The sequence below is a fragment of the Chlorocebus sabaeus genome, chromosome 10, assembly GCF_047675955.1.
Source record: "Chlorocebus sabaeus isolate Y175 chromosome 10, mChlSab1.0.hap1, whole genome shotgun sequence".
NCBI classification, from domain to species: domain Eukaryota; kingdom Metazoa; phylum Chordata; class Mammalia; order Primates; family Cercopithecidae; genus Chlorocebus; species Chlorocebus sabaeus.
The window spans coordinates 3,681,244-3,700,224 of record NC_132913.1 but is presented as its reverse complement, the minus strand read 5'-3'; the positions used below and the strand labels follow the sequence as shown (position 1 = coordinate 3,700,224).

The 18,981-nt window shown below is 47.3% G+C and overlaps 1 long non-coding RNA gene across 2 annotated transcripts; it reads left to right on the top strand.

Moving 5' to 3' along the window:
• Positions 1–6,555: 6,555 nt before the first annotated feature.
• On the top strand, positions 6,556–18,433 carry LOC140712552 (uncharacterized). 2 transcript variants are annotated; one of them, XR_012094157.1, is made up of 7 exons: positions 6,556–7,043; positions 7,512–7,655; positions 8,087–8,132; positions 8,228–8,373; positions 15,940–16,060; positions 17,457–17,843; positions 17,947–18,433. It is a non-coding gene; the product is annotated as an uncharacterized lncRNA (long non-coding RNA). The 2 variants fall into 2 exon arrangements; XR_012094158.1 differs by lacking the exon at positions 8,087–8,132.
• Positions 18,434–18,981: the final 548 nt, after the last annotated feature.

The following is an 18,981-nucleotide window of genomic DNA, read 5'->3' as shown; positions in this document are numbered from 1 at the left end:
ACAAAAGGGAGAAGTGTCCCCAGCTGCTGTGTGGCCACTGTGTGAGGGACAGAGTGGTCTCAGGGACAGTCTGATTAGAGGCTATGGTGAGCATCCAGGAGTGACTGGTGCCTTGGGCCACGCGACCGTAGGGACGGTGAGAAGGCGTCAGATACAGGGTCTATTTTGTGGCCAACCGCATTTGCTGGGAATCTGGATGTGTGGGTGTGGCCGGCATGGGCGTGGCCAGCACAGGCGTGGTGGTTGTGGGGCAGGTGTGTGTGTGGCAGGTGTGAGTGTACAGGCGTGGGAGTCAAGGACTTGCAGGTGGCCTTGCTTTCCTAGATGTTGGTGGCAGTGGGACAGTCTGGGCAGGTCAGCGAGGGGTGATGTTGCATTGGGCCCGCCCCAGGCATCCCAGGGGAGATGGTGGGCAGGACACTGTGAACCCGGAGCAGGGAAGAGAGGTCCATTCTCTGGCATAGATGCAGAAGGCTTGGTGCAAATGGAATTTCAGCTCTAGGGCTCCATGGAGACCCTGGGGTGTCTGTGCCAGTCAGGAGCTCTCCAAGGGTAAGAGGTGGGACTGGCAGGAAGTGAGGGGGAGGGCAGGAGAGCATGAAGTGCCACAGAAGCCCGGAGGGAAAGAGCTGCAGGGAGGATGTATGCCACTGCGCTGTGTGCACACCGCTGCGTGCAGAGGCCAGGGAGGCCTCTGGGTTTGGGTCAAGAGCTGGTCCATGGGAGTGAGGGGCCTGAGTCCAACTGCAGAGGGGCAGGCAGGGCTCCTGCAGTGCCTCCCCCAAGAGCACCCCTCCTTGGGGCCTGTGCAGACGGTGCTCCCCGGAGTGCTGCACACAGTGTCTCTGAAGGAGAATGCTCTGAAAGGGGCAGGGCAGGGACAGCAGTTGGAAGTGGGTAGAGGAAAGGGAGGGAAGGTGAGAACGCAGTGTCCATGCCCAGGTGTTATAGGATGATGTCACTGAGGGACATTAAGAGAGTGGCTTGAATCACACACTTAGTCTTCGTTGGGGGACAGATGGGGCTCTGAGGCTGAGGCTGGGCCACAGAGTGACATGAGAGCTGTCCTAGAAGGGGAATGAGGTGCAGCATCTCCCCGGGCACAAGCCCTCTACCCTCTGGGGCTCAGGGCAGGTACCCAAGTTTCTCCACCCCCTCCCACCTTCTCCCTTCCCTACTCCAGAGGTCGGCTACCTGAGCCAGCCCAGGGCCCAGGGTTCATGGGAGCTGGGAGACAGGCCAAGAGAGGGGCCGGGCTTGGCCAGCGTGGCTAATCAGCAGAAGGAGGCTGAGGGGAACCCGGGGTTCTCAAGTGCCTCAAGGAGCCTCCTCCAATATCCAGAGCCACAGCCTTGTCCCCATGTGACGGCAGGGAATGGAGAAGGCCTTGCAGCTCTCAAGAGGCCTGAGGTCTCCTGCCACAGCCCAGGTCCGGGGGCAGGAGCCAGCATGCCTTCCCAGCGGGTGGGCTGTGAATCTGCCTGTTTCCGGGTGGCCCCGTGCGATGCAGGCCGCCCAGACGGCCACTCCACAAGGCCTCTGCCCCAAATCTGGTTAAGGCCTGTCCCTTTCAGGGCACCAGGAACTGGCAAAACACAGAGGCCTGCCGAATATCACCACAAAGCTCAAAGCCGTCAGCCACCTCCTGCGAGACCAGAGTTAACTCAGGAAGTGGCTGTGAGACCCCCCGGGGGGGAAGCGGGGAAGCACCTGCATGGTGGCTCCTGGGCCAAAGGAAGAATAGTGAGCAGCACATGGCCCCGGCACCCACAGACTTCACAACACATTGAAAAGTAAATGTCTCTTTTTAAAAATATGAGCATAAAACTAGCTGGGCACGATGGTGCGTGCCTGTGGGCCTACCTCTTCATGAGGCTGAGGTGGGAGGATCACTTAAGCCCGGGATTTCGAGGTTACAGTGAGCTATGACTGTGTCTCTGCACTCTAGCCTGGGCAGCAGAGCAATCTCCTGTCTCTAGAAATAATCATGATAAATAAAAATACAAATATGAGCCTGCCCTCAGAACTGTCGTTAGACACACCCTCTGACCAGCACGAAATGGCCTTCCTTCTCCCTGCGCCACGCGGCAGCTCAGTGAGCGAATCTGGCAGAATGTTGATCCACTATTCTCTCAACATTTGCAGAACACATAAGAGACCCAGGGATTCTTTTCAGTCTGAGGGGAACCCAGTGCCCTTCTTGAAAGTCTGATTTGCTCAGGAGCGGAGGTGGACCATCGAGCTTCACAATTTTCCAAAGATGACCTGGCCTTGGAGTTTGGGAGGAAAAGGCCATCTCTCTCTCGCCTTTGCTCTGGGACAGACTCCATTCAACTCACGGGTTTGGCTACCGGAGGGCAGCCCCCACCACATATCCAGGAACGCCACATTGTTACGCCTCAACACATCACACCCTGGAGTATCCAGCAAGAAACCTCCTGGGCACAGAGCTCCTCACCTGCGGGGCACCTGCCTCTAAGAGTATCTCTCCCACATACTGAGGGTCCCTTTGCTTCTTTTTTCCCATTGTGACCTTCCCACTGGAGCTTGTCCCACTCTGTCCAGGGGAAAGAGCAGCTGCTCATCCCAAGCCCAGCCTGTCCAGACATGGCCTCGCCCGCAGAAGGCCCGGTGTGTGGCCACGGTGGGCTGAACCTTCACGGTCCCCATGCCGCCTGACTGAGGGCAGCTGCTCCAGGGCTGTTCCTTGACCCCAAATTAGCAACATTAGCACAACCACTCAGAGGTACAGGGAATTGCAGGGGCAGCTCAGCGATTGGCAGGTGGAAAGGCCTTCCCGGGGCCCCGTGCCCATCACAGGGTCTCTACCTCCGTGACTGAGACGCTGCTCCGCCTCCTCGGTGCTTCCTTCCCTGAGTGCTGCCAGCAACTTCTCTGAGGGAAATAGCAGCTGCCTGGCCCGCCTGGCACAGCCACGTGCAAGACTGGGCAGCTGCCAGGAGTGTCCGGCCACCACGGGGCACCCAGGCACTCCAGCTTCACCTCTCCCTGGGCAGGAGGCTTGGCCAGAGGTTCTTAGCTGGAGGCAGAGGCCGGAGGCACCTTGGGGTCAGGAGGGGACGGAAGAAGCCACGGAAGGAAAGGCGGCCTCCCCGGGGAAGTGCTCAGGGCCCAGAGCCAGGCCCACAGAACAAAAGGAGCAGCGGCTGCCCTCTGAATCCAGAGAGGCCGGCAGAGGGGCAGCCCCCAAATGAGCACTTTCCGAAGCCCTGAGCGCAGGAGCCCCGCCAGGCAGTAGCTGTTCACATCATCCACCGACAGACAGACGGCAAAAGAAGCCCCACGGTGAAAAGAATCCCGGCAACTAACTACGGGAGTAACCCAAGAACAGCTTCTAGGATGCTGTCTGGCCAAGTACTGTTTTCCCTGAAAAGAGGAACATCTCAGGATTATTTATATTCAAATAACATAAATGAATTGTTTTATAATTTTCTGCAATAAAACTTTCATTGTATTAGAAATACCCCAAAGTAGAAAAAAGAAAAATCACCTCCAAAGGCAGGTACTGCCACACTTTGTTCACTTTTAACCATGTACATTTATTTTTTGCCTGATTGTGATCATTTTATGGTTTGCAATCTTTCTTTTTCCTTTTCCTTTTTTCTTTCTTTTCTTTTCTTTCTTTCTTTCTTTTCTTTCTTTCTCCCTCTCCCTCTCCCTCTCCCCCTCCCCCTCCCCTTCCCCCTCCCCCTCCCCCTCCCTCTCCCTTTCTTTTTTTTTTTTTTTTGAGACAGACTCTTACTCTTGTCACCCAGGCTGGAATGCAGTGGCAGGATCACAGCTCACTGCAGCCTTAACTTCCTAGGCTCAAGCCATCTTCCCGCCTTGGCTTCCCAAAGTGCTGGGGTGATGGGTGAGAGCCACTGGGCAGCACCTGCCCTGTGTTTTTGTTTGCAATTTCGTATCAATTTCTTCATAAATAAATGGCAGCTGTCTGCCTCTGCACCGTCTCAGTACGCATCAGGGCTGCCCTGGGTCTTGTAGCTGAGAGGCACCTCACAATGTGCTGCGCCCCAGGATCTCCCTGGTCTTGTGCTATTTGGAAGAAGGAGTGCTGGGATTTATGGACACTGTGTACATGATTTCTGTGTCCAACTTTTATGAGCACAACTGGTTTGCATTTTCAGTCAAATTTTACACCCCTCCAAGGTGGGACTGTTTGCTTTTACACAACACGGAGCCCAACGGAGAGCCAGCTAGAGATAAAGCAGCACTTAAAGATGTGTTGAAACCAGTGAGGTATTATTTTATACCCACTTTGTTTTTTTTAGAGACAGGGTCTCACTCTGTTTCCCATGCTGGAGTAAACTGGTGTGATTATAGCTCACTGCAGCCTCAAACAAGCCTGGGCTCAAGCAATCCTCCTGCCTCAGCTTCCTGGGTAGTTGGGACCACAGGCGTGAGCCACAATGCCCAGCCCCACGTACTGTTACATTTTAAAAAATAACCTAGCTGCATGTTATAAATGTGCTATACACCAGAGTGTAAACTGCTCAGTAAATATTTACGGCATGTTGTTATAAACATTCTTGGTAAGTTTTACACTCGTGTGAGGAGCTGCCTAAATGTACAGTGTGTATCATCCTGTTTCGCTCAAAGAATCTCAAAGATCACTTTACTCAACATATCTATTCCTGAACGGGATTTGTATAAATAAAAAACCGTTTGACCAGGACCTGTAGCGCTAACTACTTGGCAGGCCGAGGCAGAGAAGGATCGCCTGAGCCCAGGAGATTTAGGCTGCAGCGAGCTGTGATTGCATCACTGCACTCCAGCCTGAGTGACGGAGCGACACCCTGTCTCTCATTTTTATTGTTTTAAAAAGAAAGAAAAATAATAGTAGACTCTGTAAACCAGTTCACTCTCAAACCCATTTTTCATATTCCAGATGTTATGGCTGCACACTAGCCTGAGATCTGCCCCAGGAGAGGCAGCCTGAGAAGCCCACAGGGCAGTAAGTTGGCCCGGCACTAACGTCGTTCTGCCGAATATGCATGTGCACGGGGCTGACCAGCTACGGGCAGGCCCACCGCCTCTGCCGAGTACCCCTGAGAGAGGTGGCAGCCCCACTGCACTTCTGTCCATGCAGATCCAGCCCATTGGTGTGAGGTCCAAGAGGGAGGGAGATCAACCGCACGTCTGCTGCCAGATGTGGGCAATGCAGACACGGCCCCTGCTGGACAAGAAGTGGGTACAGGTGCTGGGGAAGAACAGGCCTGGCCTGCATCTGATGTTTACTCTGTGAAGCTTAAAAGTGTGGTAACAGTCTGAAAACACATGCTAATGGAGGCCGTGTGGCACGGTGGGTCCCGGAACGTAGACTACAGAGCCGGGCTACTTGGGTTCAGATTCTGTCTCACACTCACTATATGATCTTGGATAAGTCCTTCACTTCTCTCGGCTTCAGGCTCCTCATCTGTAAAATAAGGTTGATAACAACAGTACCTTCCTCACAAGAATGTTGTAAGGGGTAAGAAAACTCAAATGTGAAAGAGGTTCTCAAAACTTTTTGGTCTCAAGACCCCTGTCTTATACTCTTAAGGAGTGTTGAGTATATCAAAGACTATTTATTTACGTGGGCTATATCTATCAATATTTACCATAATAAAAATTTAAATGATACATTTTAAGAATATTTCATGGCCGGGCACGGTGGCTCACGCCTGTAATCCCAACACTTTGGGAGGCCGAGGAGGGCAGATCACAAGGTCAGGAGATCAAGACCATCCTGGCTAACACGGTGAAACCCTGTCTCTACTAAAAATACAAAAAATTAGCCGGGCATGGTGGCGGGCGCCTGTAGTCCCAGCTACTCGGGAGGTTGAAGCAGGAGAATGGCGGGAACCCGGGAGGTGGAGCTTGCAGTGAGCCGAGATCGCACCACTGCACTCCAGCCTGGACAATAGAATGAGACTCTGTCTCAAAAAAAAAAAGAATATTTCATTATTAATTTATGGCTGGGCACGGTGGCTAATGTCTGTAATCCCAGCACTTTGGGAGGCCGAGGTAGGTGGATCATCTAAGGTCAGGAGTTCAAGACCAACCTGGCCTATATGGCAAAACTCCATCTTTACTAAAAATACAAAAATTAGTCGGGCATGGTGGTGGACACCTGTAGTCCCAGCTACTCAGGAGGCTGAGGCAGGAGAACTTTTTGAACCCTGGAAGTGGAGGTTGCGGTAAGCCAAGATGGTGCCCCTGCACTCCAGCTTGGACAACAGAGAGAGACTCTGTGTCTCAAAAACAATAAATAAAATAAAATAAAATATTTCTTTTTTTTTTTCTTTTGAGGCAGAGTTTCACTCTTGTCGCCCAGGCTGGAGTGCAATGGCAGCCTCAGCTCACTGCAACTTCGGCCTCCTGGGTTCAAGCAATTCTCCTGCCTCAGCCTCCTGAGTAGCTGGGATTACAGGCATGCACCACCACACCCAGCTAATTTTTGTATTTTTAGTAAAGACAGGGTTTTACCATATTGGCCAGGCTGGTCTCGAACTCCTGACCTCACGTGATCCGCCCGCCTCGGCCTCCCAAAGTGCTGGGATAGCAGACGTGAGCCACCGTGCCCAGTCAAGAATATCTCATTATTAGTTTACAAATCAATAAGAAAACTATTACGTATGCATGCAATATGAATACAATGACGTATCTTTATTAAAAAAACTAACTATATTTTCTAAAACAAGAAATAATTACTAAGACTTCGGTACCCAGCCAAGATGGAGTAGCAGGAGCCAGACAAAATGCATGAAACAATTGTTTCCAAGATACTGAACATCAGGCAGCAAGGGACAGTGATCTATAAGAGATGGGAAACAGAAAGCCGTGATTGCCCCAGCGCTCTGCTGTGCGAGTACTTCCAAGACCTCGCCCAGGGAGGGGAAAGCCAGGTGGGGCTGAGAAGACTGCTTGAGTTGTGGAGCTGAGAGTACAGGGAGACCAGGGCAGCCAGACACCACAGGACTGGACACCAGACCGGAGGAGGCTGCACAGAGAGCGGACACAGATCTCGAGCGTTCCCCCAGGTATTCCATTGAATGCTGATAAGCACATGTATGTGATGAAACTATGATGGGCCAGGAAAGAAATATTTCAGAGGATTATACATGGGGGAGGGAAACGGATTAACTGTGCTGGCTAATTTTATGTGTCAACTTGACAGGCCATGGTCTGCCCAGATTAAACATTGTTTCTGCTGTGTCTGCGGCTGTGTTTCCGGGTGAGGTCAGCATGTGACTCTGTGGACTCACTCCGCAAAGCGCACTGCCCTCCCCGGCGTGGGTGGGCACCATCCAATCCACTGAGGACTTGTACAGAGCAAAAGGCAGAGGAGAAGGAATTCACCCTTTTTCCTTCTTGCCTGCTCGAGCTGGGATGTCTCATCTCATCTTTTCCTGCCCTTGCGTTGGGGTTTATGCCATCAGCTCCCATGGTTCTCAGCCCTGTTGACTCAGCCTGAATTATACCATCTTTCTTGAATTTTCCCCTTGCAGGTGGCGGATCATGGGACATCTTGGCCTCCATAGTCGTACAAGCCAATTCCTCATGATAAATCTCCTTTTATGTTTGCATATACGCATATCTTATTGGTTCCATTTCTCTGGAGACTCCTGACTAATACAGGGAATTAACAGGAGGTAAGTTTTTTACATTTTATTTGAACTGGTAAAGTGTTGCCACCAGTAGGCTGTGCATAAGTTACGTATGTATGGCTTTTTAGAACAACCACAAAAAAATCTGTTCAAAGAGATATACCCCCAAAGCAGTATAGATAAGTAAAAATGGGATTCTAAAAAATGTCCAAGGTTTACGTAACAAGGCAGGGTAAGATACACACAATGACTTCAGATATATCTCAAGGGCATTATGCTGAGTGAAAAAAGGCAACCTGCAAAGATCACATACTGTATGAGTCTACTCAGATAGTAGCCTTCAAATGACAAAATTATAGAGATGACAAATAGATGAGTGGTTGCCAGAGACTGGGAATGGTTGCAGTACAGGAGTGAGTGTGACTATAAAGGAGTGTTTTTATCCATTAACATAGGATGTCTTTCCATTTATTTAGATTTTCCTTAATTCCACTGAACAACGTTTTGTGGTTTTCAGTGTGTGTAAGTCTTGTACTCCTTTAGATAAATTATTCCTAAGTATTTTACTCTTTTTGATATGATTGCAAATGCAATTGTTCTCTTAATTTCCTTTTCAGATTATGACTGCTGGCATATAGAAACACAAATAATTTTGCATATTAATCTTGTATCCTAAAATCCTGCTGTACTTGTTAATTCCAGTGCTTTCTTGGAAATTCCTTAGGCTATTCTATACACAAGACTATGTCATCTGCAAATAGAGGTTAGTGTTACTTCATTTCTTCCAATCTTGATGACTTTTCTTTTTCTTGCCTATTGTCCCTGGCTAGAAACTGTTGAATAGAAGTGGAAAGAGCAGACATCCTTGTCATGTTCCTGATCATAGGCTGAAAGCCTACAGTCTTTCACCATTAAACATGATTTTAGGAGGCACATGGTGACTCACACCTATAATCTCAGCACTTTTGGAAGCTGAGGCAGAAGGATTACTTGAGCCCAGGAGTTCAAGACCAGTGTAGGCAACATAAGGAGATCCTGTCTCTACAAAAATTAAAAAAAAAAAAAAATTCAGCAAATCATGGTGGCATGCGCCTCTAGTCCCCACTACTTCGGAGGCTGAGGTGGGAGGATCACTTGGGCCAGGAAGTCAAGGCTGCAGTGAGCCAGGATAGCAACACTGCACTCCAAGCCTGGGCTACAGAGTGAGACTTTATCTAAAAAATATATATATATGATTTTATATATATATGATTATATATATGATTTTATATATATAACATTTTTCTGTGGGTTTTTCATAAACCCCTTTACTGTGTTGAGGAGGAAGCGTTCTTCTATTGTTGGTAGGAGTCCTCTTCTGTTCTTGTGTTCATTTGTTTGTTTTATCATGAAAGAGTAATGGGGTGGGCATGGTGGCTCACGCCTGTAATCCCAGCACTTTGGGAGGCCAAGGCAGGCAGATTACAAGGTCAAGAGTTTGAGACCAGCCTGGCCAACATGGAGAAACCCCAATTCTACTAAAAATACAAAAATTAGCTGGGCATGGTGGTGCATGCTTGTAGTCCCAGCTACTCGGTAGGCTGAGGCAAGAGGATTGCTTGAACCTGGGAGGCAGAGATTACAGTGAGCCAAGATCATGCCATTACACTCCAGCCTGGGTTACAGAGTGAGACTCCACCTCAAAAAAAAAAAAAAAAAAAAAAAAAAAAAAGATGATGGATTTTGTCAAATGCCTTTTCTATGTCTATTGAAATGTTCATATGAGTTTTGTCCTTCAGTGTATTAATGTAGTGTATTACAGTGATTGATGTTAATATGTTATACCCACCTTGCATTCCTGGGATAAATCCCACTTAGATGTGGTATATAATCCTTTGTATATGTTGCTGGATTTAGTTGCTAGTAATTAGTTGAGGATTTTTGTGTATATTCATAAGAGATGTTGGCTGTAATTTTTCATCCATCTCCTTCGTGCTCTTACTGTTCAACAACATTTTGACAAAATGTTGACACATATTACATTCCTATATGTGCATAGCCCATAACAAATTACATGCATATTTTCTTATGCAATTACTTTTTAGATCAGTTAAGAGAAGAAAGGAGAAGAAATATGCAATTATACTTTCTTTTGTAATTATCTACTTTTACCAACACTTGTTTTTCATGTGGATTCAAATTAGTATCTGGTGTCACTTGGTTTCTGTCTGAAAAACCTTAAATATTTCTTGTTACTCAGGCCTGGTGGCAATAAGTTCAGTCAGATTTTATTTATTTTGGAGTGCTTTTTATTTGGCCATTATTGTTGAAAGATAGTTTCGTTGGGTATAAAATTATTGGTTAACAGGTTTGTTGTTCTGTTTTTACTGTTAAGCACTTTGAATATGTCATACCACTGCTTTCTAGCCCCCACTGCTTTGGATAAGACATCATCTGTCAATCTTATTGTACTTCCCTGGTACACAATGAATTGTATTCCCTTTGCTGCATTTAAGATTTTATCTTTATCTTTGGCTTTCAAAATTTGACTATAATATGTCTGAGTGTGAATGTCTTTGTGTTTATCCTACTTGAAATTCATTGTTTCTCAGATGTTTAGAATGTTTTTCATCGAAGTTGGGGAAATTGGTCAGACACAGTGGCTCTTGCCTGTAAGCTCAGCACTTAGAGGCTGAGGTGGGATGATGATTTGAGGCTAGGAGTTCAAGGAAATACAGAATACAGCCTAGGAAATACAGCAAGACCCTGTCTTTGTAAAAAACTTGAAAATTTACTGACCATTGGGGTACATGCCTGTAGTCCTACCTACTTGGGAGGTTGAGGCAGGAAGAATGCTTGAGCCCAGGGAGTCAAAGTTACAGTAAGCTGTGCTTGTGCCACTGCCTTTCAGGCTGGGTGACAAAGCAAGACTCTCTCTATAAAAATAATAATATTAATAAATTTTAAATAAATAAGCAAATAAATTTGGGGAAATTTTCAACCATTGTGTCTTCTAATAATTTTTATGTCCCTTTCTCTCACTTCTCTCTATTATTCTTATGTGTATTATTCCGTTTTTGCATTGCTATAAAGAAATACCTGAGACTGGGTAATTTATAAAGAAAAGAGATTTAATTGGCTCACAGTTCTGCAGGCTGTACAGGAAGCATGGCAGCATCTACTTGGCTTCTGGGGAGGCCTTAGGAAACTTATACTCATGGCAGAAGGTGAAGGAGAAACAGGCACACCTTACACGGCCAGAGCAGAAGGAAAAGAGAGGGAGCAGGGAGCTGCTACAGACTTTTTGTTTGTTTGTTTGTTTGTTTTTGGAGCTGGAGTCTCACTGTGGCCCAGGCTGGAATGCAGTAGTGCAATCTCTGCTCACTGCAACCTCTGCCTCCCAGGTTCAAGTGATTCTCCTGCCTCAGCCTTCTGAGTAGTTGGGATTACAGGCACCCACCACCACACTCAACTAATTTTTGTGTTTTTAGTAGAGACGGGGTTTCACCATGTTGGCCAGGTTGGTCTTGAACTCCTGACCTCAGGTGATCTGCCCCCCTTGGCCTCCCAAAGTGCTGGGATTACAGGCGTGAGCCACTGCACCCAGCCCAGACTTGTAAATAACCAGATTTTATGAGAAATCACTATTATGACTAAGGAGGATGGTGCTAAACCACGAGAAACTGCCCCCATGATCCAGTCACCTCTCACCAGGCTCCACCTCTAACACTGGGAATTATAATTTAACATGAGATTTGGGTGGGGACACAAACCATATCATTTTTGCCCCTGGCCCCTCCCAAATCTCATGTCCTTCTGATATTTCAAAATATAATCATGCAGTCCCACAAAGTGTTAACTTATTCCAGCATTAACTCAAAAGTCAAAAGTCTCATCTGAGACAAGGCAAGTTCCTTCCACCTATGAACCTGTAAAATCAAAAACAAGTTAGTTACTTCCAAGATACAACGGGGGTACAGGCATTGGTTAAATACTCCCATTCCAAAAGGGAGGAATCAGTCAAAAGAAAGGGGCTTCAGGCCCCATGCAAGTTCAAAACCCAGCAGGGTAGTTGTTCAGTCTTAAAGATCCAAAATAATCTCATTTGACACCATGTCCCACATCCAGGGGACACTGGTATGAAAGCTTGGCTCCCAAGGCCTTAGGAAGCTCTCCCCCTGTGACTTTGCAAGGTTCAGCTCCCATGGCTGCTCTCAAGGGATGGCCTTAAGTGCCTGTGGTTTTTCCAGGTGCAGGATGCAAGCAGCCAGTGGATCTACCATTCTGACGTCTGGAGGACAGAAGTCCTCATCTCACAGGTAGTCCCAGTGGGGACTGTGTGTGGGGGCTCCAACCCCACATTTCCACACTGCCCTAGTAGAGGTTCCGTATGAGGGCTCTGCCACTGCAGCAGGTTTCTGCCTGGATATCCAGGAATTTCCATACATCTGCTGAAATCTAGGCAGAGGCTCCCAATTCTAAACTCTTGCATTCTGTGCAGGCTTAACACCACAGGAAAGCCACCAAATTTAATGGCTTGTACCCTCTGAAACAGCAGCCAGGGCCTCTTTCAGCCACAGGTGGAGCTGAAGCAGCTGGGATGCAGGGAGCAGAATCTCAAGGCTGTGCAGGGCAGAAGGGCCCTGGGCCTGACCTAGAAAACCATTCAGTCCTCTGAAGCCTCCAGGCCTGTGCTGGGAGGGGCTGCCATGAAGGTCTCTGAAATGCCTTCTAGACCTTTTCCCCATTGTCTTGGCTATTAGCACTTGGCTCCTCTTTACTTATGCAAATTTCTGCAGCCTGCTTGAATTCCTCCCCCAAAAATCAGCTTTTCTTTTCTATCACATGGCCAGGCTACAAATTTTCTAAACTTTTACACTCTGCTTCCCTTTTAAATATAAGTTCCAGGTTCAGGTCATTCCTTTGCTCACACATATGAGCATAGATTGTCAGAAGCAACCAGGCCAGTCCTTAAACACTTTGCAGCTTAGAAATTTCTTCTGCCAGATACCCTAAATCATCGCTCTCAAGTTCAGAGTTCCACAGATCCCTAGGGCGAGGGCACACCACCACCAGGTTCTTTTGCTAATACATAACAAAGGTTATCTTTGCTCCAGTTCCCAATAAGTTCCTTATCTCCATCTGAGACCTCCTCACCCTGGCCTTCACTATTCATATTACTATCAGCATTTTGGTCACAACCATTTAACCAGTCTCCAGGGAGTTCCAAATTTCCCCTCATCTTCCTGTCTTCTTCTGAGCCCTCCAAACTCTTCCAACCTCTGCTCATTACCCAGTTCCAAAGTCGCTTCCACATTTTCAGGTATCTTTACAGCAATGTCCCACTCCTCAGTACCAATTTTCTATATTAGTCCATTCTTGCACAGCTATAAAGAAATCCCAGAGACTGGGTAATTTATAAAGAAAAGAGGTTTAATTGGCTCATGGTCCTGCAGGCTGTACAGGAAGCATGGCAGCATCTGCTCACCTTCTGGGGAAGCCTGAGAAAACTTACAATCATGGCAGAGGGCAAAGGGGGAACAGGCACGTCTTACATGGCCAGCGCAGGAGGAAGGAAGAGGGAGGGGGGAGGTGCTACACACTTTTAAATGACTGGATCTCACAAGAACACACTCACTATTGCAACCAAGGGGGATGCTAAATCATTGGAAACCACCCCCATGATCCAATCACTTCCCACCAGGCCCCACTTCCAACATTGTGGATTACAATTTGACATAAGATTTGGGTGGGGACACAGAGCTAAACCATATCAATATGTTGGTGCGCTTAGTGGTGTCCCATATTGCTCTGATGCTCTGCTCATTTTTCTTTATATTTTTCTCTGTTTTTCAGATTGCATTATTTCTACCGACGTGTCTTCAAGTTCACTGATTCTTTTTTCTGCCAACTCAAATTGACTGTTTATCCTATCCAGTGAATTTTTTATTCTGTTTTTGTTTTGTTTTGTTTTAGAGGTGAGGTCTCACTGTGTTGCCCAGGTTGATCTCAAACTTCTGGGCTCAAGCAATCCTCCTGCCTTGGCCTCCCAGAATGCCAGGATTACAGATGTGAGCCACCACTTCTGGCCTTTTCATTTTGTTTATTGTACTTTTCATCTCCAAAATTTTTTATTTGGTTCATTTTTATAATTTCTACTCCTTTATTGATACTCTCCAATGAGACATTGTCATTTCACCTTCATTTAGTTTTTTGTTTTGTTTTTTAAGAGACATGGTTTCATTCTATTGCTCAGGTTAGAGTGCAGTGGTGCAATCATAGCTTACTGAAGTCTTGAATTCCTGGACTCAAGCAATCCTTCCACCTCAGCCTACCAAGTAGCTAGGGCTACAGGTGTGTACCACCACACCTGGCTAATTCTATTTTTTTGTAAAGACAAAGTCTCACTGTGTCTCCCAGTCTGTTCCCAAACTACAGGCCTCAAGCAATCCTCTCACCTCTGCCTCCTGAAGTGCTGGGATTACAGGCATGAGCCACCACACTCAGCCATAACCAGATATTAATGGAAACAGGAAGAATTTAAAATTTGGTAATGATTGACAGTATGGGCAAAGTAGCAGGATCCAGTCCAATTAGCAGCTAGGTGTCAAAATCTCTTCTGCTACATTGAGGAAGAATCTCTACCAGGCAAGAAAGCATTTACATATCCATCAGTTACTTGCGATTTACAAAGAGGTAAAGTAGATTAAATACTATGAACAAGGCTAGAACCTGTAACCTAGAAAAATGTGCTATGAAGTGTGCATAGCTTTCCATTGAAACACAAGTATTTTTCTTCAGTCTCCCTCATTTTGATAAGAATAACCTCAAAGAAAGCTTATTATCGACCCCCCGTCCCCGGTCCCCTGCCACCATACACACACCACATCAGACAAAGTTGGTCTGATTAGATTTGGCCTGGTTATTTTTATAGGTACAGCAAGAATGCTCATTTACCATAGGCCTTCTGAGTTTGGTTTACCAGAATTTTGCATAAGGAGTGAACTTTTAAAACCGCTGAGGCCAAGAAGCCAGCCTAAGAACTCACCACCAGATCTCCCTGGCAGTACCTGCGGATTTGGGCACATTCCTCTCTTCTCTAAGTCCCCAAAATATCCTAAGTTTCCTGGGTCAGCCGGGAAAGGAAAGTAAGGAAGGTCAACCTTCCTTCCTCACTTATAATTCTGGAAACACTGTAAGCCAGATACCAGGCTGTTTTTTTTCAAGAGGGCTTTGTACGTGTTGGCTCCATAAAGGCAACCTTAGCTCCTTAGAAGTGTCTGGTCATATCTGATTAAATGAGCGTCATCCTCAAATATGATATTCCAGACAAGGCCTTGGTTGTATCACCAACGTTTCCAACTGTTTCCCATTAACAAGAAGGACATATTCTTACTGCATTTATGACAATAACTCACATTTCCGTGAAAATAAGAATACTCAGTAAGCATTTTGAATTCTAGAGGGGTCAGGCAGGAAGAAATCATTTTACAAACAGTTCATTTCTGTTTTCAAAAGTAAACTCGACTAAATTGTTATGAATTATAGATAACTTATGAGAAAAATAGAAAGGGGGAATTCCTTATCTAGCCAGATAATTTTCAAATACAAAAGACTAGATGACAGTTCCTTACAACAATAGTGCATCTGACAAGGAAATATGGTTGTTTCTGCATCCTGCAAAATGAGATAATAAAGTCAAAAATTTTTGACAAAATAATTGTAAACATGATTAACACCATTTTTATTTTTTATTATTATTTTTTTTTGAGATAGACTCTCGCTCTGTTGCCCAGGCTGGAGTGCAGTGGTGTGATCTCAGCTCATTGCAACCTCTGCCTCCTGGGTTCAAACAATTCTCCTGCCTCAGCCTCCCGAGTAACTGGGATTACAGGCATGCGCCACTGCACCCAGCTAATTTTTTTGTATTTTTAGTAGAGACAGGATTTCACCATATTTGCCAGGATGGTCTCAAACTCCTGACCTTGTGATCCACCCACCTCGGCCTCCCAAAGTGCTGGGATTACAGGCGGGAGTCACTGCGCCCGGCCCTTATTAACCTCATTTTCAAAGAGTAGACAAGACAACATGTGCTTTCAAGGACTCTCTGGGAAATTCAAAGACAGTTTAGACGTCAAAGCTATCCCAAATGAATGCCATTCTCAAAAATGACATTCCAGGCAAAACCTGGGGGATTTTATCTTATTTTATTTTACATTAGGACTCAATATTGGGAAGGGAGAAAGCAAAGTTATCAAGAGATTTAACCACTTAAGAATGAAGTCAAGTCATGAGAAACTATTTGGCTATTCATTTCAAACTGAAAATACCTTTTTTTTTTTTTTTTTAGACCGAGTCTTGCTCTGTCGCCAAGCTGGAGTGCAGTGGCGTGATCTCAGCTCACTGCAACCTCCATCTCTTTGGTTCAAGGGATTCTCCTGCCTCAGCCTCCTGAGTAGCTGGGACTACAGGTGCGCACCACCACACCCAGCTAATTTTTGTATTTTTGGTAGAGAGAGGGTTTCCCCATGTTGGCCAGGATGGTCTTGATCTCTTGACCTTGTTATCCGCCCGCCTCGGCCTCTCAAAGTGCTGGGATTACAGGTGTGAGCCACTGTACCTGGCCATGACAATAAAGTATTTAAATGTTTGTTTAAACTCAACAGAGAAGGAAAATAATTGTAAAGAAATTAGCCCTTCCTAAATGAGTTTTCTTTTCTTTTCTTTCCTTTTTTTTTTTTTTTTTTTTTTTTAAGCTAGGGTCTCACTGTCACCCAGGCTGGAGTGCAGTGGTAAGATCTAGGCTCACTGCAGGCTTGACCTCCCCAGCTCAAGAAACCTTCCCGCCTCAGCCTCTGCGGAAGGTGGGACCACAGGCTGGCGCCACCGTGCCCACCTAATTTCTTGTATTTTTGTAGAGACAGGTTTCATCATGTTGGCCAGGATGGTCTCGAACTCCTGGGCTCATGATCTGCTGGCTTCAGCCTCCCAAAGTGCTGGGATGACAGGCGTGAGTCACTGTGCCCGGCCCGCAGCTGTTTTTATTAAACCACAAATATTAACCCAGTCACATTTGTCTAAATAAAAAGATTTTGAATTCTTAAAACATTTCTGAGTTAGCTTTTATGAAAATAATTTTCTTTTCCTTTTTGACCATTAACAGTATTAGAAGTTACATTTCCCCAACTTCTGAAAAATTCAGGACCATTCCATTTATATAAGGTGATTATTTATCTCTAAAGCTATCAGAACAGGGCCCCTTTGGCGATTTTAAATCTAATATGGCCGGGGAGGGCTGCAGCCAAAAGTGCCTGCAAGCGGCCCGCGGCCGGTGGGGTCCTGGGACAGGCCCGCGCGGGGCCGAGGTGCCAGGGCCCCCGGAGGCAGGACGGGCGGTGCCGACGCAAAGGCCGGAGGGACAGCGAGGCATCCTGGGAGGCGCCCTGGCTCAGACGCTTCTGTGGGAGGGCGTCTGAGTCCTCAGTTTCCCTAGGACGCGTAAGGAGACAACCGCGAGAGGGCCGGCACGCCGCTGCCCACCGTGCCCGGGAGCCCCACCGTTCGTCCGCGCCCCTCTCGGAGTCTGCCCATCCCCAGCCGCACGCGCGCCGCCAGCGCTCCCGCGGCACCGACTCGCCCTCCAGCACTCAGGGCCGGCAGCGTGGTGACAAGGCCAACTGCGCCCCCTGTCTCCAACGCGCTCCCGAGGGGCAGAGGGAACACAGCAGCCACATGTGGCTATGATAAATATATACAAATACTATATGATGTATGTTATGTATAATAATGTGGTTATATTATGATGATTTCAATATAATTCAATATAAGTAATGAATTAACTAAAGTTAATTCAAATTTAAAATTCAGTTCCTCAGCTGCCCTGCAGGTGCAGACGCTACATGTGGCTGCTGGTCACCATCGCCTTGGCAGGAGCATCTCCCTCCGTGCAGAAGCTCTAGGCGCCAGTGGTCACGGAGAGGCTCTGGCTGCCCCAGTGGGGCGGGGCGGGAGGCATCATTTTGTGGCAAGTGCTTTGGCAGTGTGCCTGAGGAAGATCACCATGGCCAGGCGACCAACCCAGACAGGGACTGAGCCAAGATGAATCAGCCTGGTGAGCCAATACTTGCCACAAAGCCTGAGCCACCCAACTCGAGTTCACCCGGAAAAGCCAAGGCAATGAAGACAGTGACAGGGGCTGGGAAGCAGGACACAAAGAAATGAGACTTGAGAAGACCATCACCACGCGAGAGTTAGGTATTCTTTTAAAAATTAGTAAATGAAAGAAGAAACTATAACTGTGAGATCCGCCCATACTGGCCCTACTTTGATGATGACAGAATGTCGCCTTGCTTTGTAGGTACAACAGAGCCAAAACTGCAAGGCATGGAGCCCAGGCATGCACAGTGGAACAAGCTTTGACCTCTAACAATACCCAGAACCAATGACTCTTCCCCTCAGAACCAAGAAGACCAGGACAAGACTGGAATCTGAACATGGACATCTTTCAGAAGCAGGGATCCATTGGCCCGGGAGACTGGGGCTCCAATCTGCCTTGGCAAACCTTTCCATAATGGTTCAATGTGAAGCCCCACGATCAGAACCTGCCAAGCCAACACTGCCAAATCATTTCTCTTGTCCTCTGGTCCCTTAAAGCTTGCCCCAGACCTCAAACTGGGGAGACAGATTTGAGCCCCGCTCCTGCCTTCTTGCTGGTCAGTTTTGCAATAAAGCCTTTCTTTTCTCAAAAGCTGCTGCCAGTGTTACTGGCTTCGCTGTGCATCGAGCGGTGAGCCCATTTGCTTGATAACAAAACTCCCCAAGGCAGTGGCAACGTCACCAGTCAGTGACAGGGCTGTGTGGGCCCTGAGGAGTGACCTGGAGGAAGGGGATGCTTGGGAGAGGGAGAGGAAGGAGCAGTAGACAGGGGTCCACCCAGCAGAGCGCCCAGGCTCAGCGAAGCCACAGAAGAAGGGAGTCTCCAAACTGCTAGGTCCAGAGGGACCCCACAGAGCATCGGGGAGAGCCCCAGGGGCCTAAGGCAGGGCCTAGAAGGCTGGGTGGCAGGCAGGGAATTCGAATTTAATCTGTAGGAGATAAGGAGCCACTGAAGAATATTAGGTAAAGAGGACATGACTAGATAGCAGTTTTGAAAAGGGGCACTGGTAGACCTGGTGCCGTGGCTCATGCCTGTAATCCTAGCACTTTGGGAGGCTGAGGTGGGCGGATCACTTGAGCTCTGAAGTTCGAGACCACCTGGGCCACCTGTGGAAACCTCGTCTTCACAAATAATGGTGGCATGCGCCTGTAGTCCCAGCTACCCTGGAGGCTGAGGTGGGAGGATCACTTGAACCCGGGAGGCAGAGGTGGTACTGAGCCAAGATCGCACCATTGC